We start from the raw sequence: 2,228 nt of genomic DNA on the forward strand, positions 1-2,228 counted from the left end.
ATTGAAGGAGTAGCATTGATCAGACGATCATGGTGTGATGTTCTTATGTGTTGTACGTGCAATGATATGACTGTATATGCGTGACATATGCTTCTATAGTTGACCAAACCTCAAGTAATAAAGGGTAAGCCGATGGTCCGATATGCATGATCATGCTTCAGTTAACGTTTAATCTTAAGATGGACTGAGTGTGATATAAAGTACTCTATTTACTCACTCTGACAGCTCGATCGTGAGCTACGATTGACACTTGCAATGATTTCTATCCTGGAATCTAACTGAAAACGTTCTCCTTTTTATCTTTCGGACCAACTGGAACTCTATTCTGCTAGGTCAGGATTGTACTACTCTTGGAGCTATCTATTCACTTCTTTCTTATCATGGATATATACACCTGTCACGAGCTCTAGCTATTCAAAACTTAACAGACCCCACCAGGCCTAATTAAACAGTAAATGGCAAAGCTAATTAGCCTCACTAACTCGTACTTGCAGCCTTAATTTGAATTCCTTGCATCCAATACCACGATGATGAAATGCGTGAGAGAAGGAGAGGTGGCGGGCCCTTGAACTGGGCTGTGCTTGTAGCATTGTCAACTGAACTAGTACTTCTGTAGCAGCATAACAGAACGAAATGACAACACATTAATCTTGCATTGTGTCTGCAGTACCAAAATGAGCAGTTCTCGATAGTAAAAAAGCACATGGATCCAAAATGTCTCAAGCAGCAGACGGCCTACTTACGAAGCTAGCTTACAAATAGGATACATACGAAGCTAGCTTACATACGAAGCTAGCTTACAAATAGGAGCCTACTTCACATGCCTGAGCATCGTGGCGCAACAGGAACATGCTTTTGTGTCTCATCTACTGCACCCTACAATCAAAAGCAAAATATACAATCGAAGGGATGGTTTTACACAATGAGAAGCTCCACACCATTCACTCCTCACGGGAGATCAATATACCATACAATACTAAAATCTAGTTTTTAAATTCCGGAACACAGCTCAAGAGGGATAGACAGAGGAAGGAAAGAAGAACAAGGAGGAAGATATGAGGTAAATAAGATCAAGTCGAAGAAAAGAAACATCGCAATGTTGGGTCTTACAAGGTCAAGAAAAGGTCTTGCAAGGTCAAGAAGATTTGATCCCGTGAGACGCCAACAATTGCAACGTTGAGGATATGAAGAAGGACGAGGATGGTGGCTTGGATGAAAAGCTCAATCAGGATAACACCGAACTAGTGCTAGACATGAACCATCTGAACCAGTGCTCCGGCCGGCCAAGGTGTACGCGCTCTTGGGTTTCCATGGCATGTGAACACCTCTAGCTCACGAGGCTGCTTGGTTGTCGCAGAGCTCCTCCTCTCCATCTGATGAAAGCAAGAGAACAGCAAGAGTATCACTGTAAGTGCAAGATCAGACACGCAGAGAAGGAGGCTATTAGTACAAGGGAAGAATCTCATGATGAGCTTACCGCGAGCTCCATCGTTCCTTCCATTGGGCTAGCTTGCGAGAAAACACTGCAGGAAAGTGGCATCAAACATTAGCAGTGCACACACAAACTGGAAGAAAGTAGCCTGTGAAGCTCAGAACGAGGAAGAGAGATTGGAAGTGCGCGCTGCCGCGCTCACCAATCGGTAGCCAGCAGCGCCAAGGAAGAAATGCCCAGCTTCTCCCAACTCAAAATGTTGGTCAGCTTTGTGAGGAGGGGAGTGTGTGTGGTAGTGCACAGGTGCTGTGGTGAATAAAAAGGCAGAGAGAGAGAGAGAGAAGGCTCAGGGGCCGGACATGGAGACTTGGCGCCTTGACGGTGTGTGTATGCAGAAGCTGCAGCAGATGGAGATTTGGGGTCAGGAAATCTTTTGGGGGAGTTAAGGGGGGATTTGATCGATCTTCAGGCTTTCCAAGAGATCGATGTGCTATAGCTGGCTGTGGTCTAGTGCTCTAGACTCTAGTCTACAGCATTTCTACGGGTGAGCATGCGCCAAGCAGTTGAGAGAGAGAGGGAGAGGTGTGGAAGAGAAGCAAAGCATTTGTGGGTGGGGCTTCTAGCTTGGGCCCTCGTACCGGTTCCGTTTGCAACATCCCGTTGCACTGCTGACTGCATGCTGCGGCGGCGTGCAGTGCAATCGCGTCGCGTCCACTCGGCTCACGTCTCTACAGCTAAGGGGCTGTTTGGATGCAGCGCATCGAATGTTTAGATATTAATTATGAGTATTAAATAT

General features: G+C 46.1%; 1 long non-coding RNA gene across 1 annotated transcript; it reads right to left on the reverse strand.

Annotated features, from left to right (window-relative positions):
* Positions 1–662: 662 nt before the first annotated feature.
* LOC105913569 lies at positions 663–1,785 on the reverse strand. Its single transcript, XR_001162962.2, has 3 exons — positions 1,635–1,785; positions 1,478–1,523; positions 663–1,373 (listed from the first exon to the last, which is right to left on the reverse strand). It is a non-coding gene; the product is annotated as an uncharacterized LOC105913569 (long non-coding RNA).
* Between the last annotated feature and the right edge of the window lie 443 nt (positions 1,786–2,228).

Source organism: Setaria italica, chromosome IX, assembly GCF_000263155.2.
Source record: "Setaria italica strain Yugu1 chromosome IX, Setaria_italica_v2.0, whole genome shotgun sequence".
In the NCBI taxonomy this organism is placed as follows: domain Eukaryota; kingdom Viridiplantae; phylum Streptophyta; class Magnoliopsida; order Poales; family Poaceae; genus Setaria; species Setaria italica.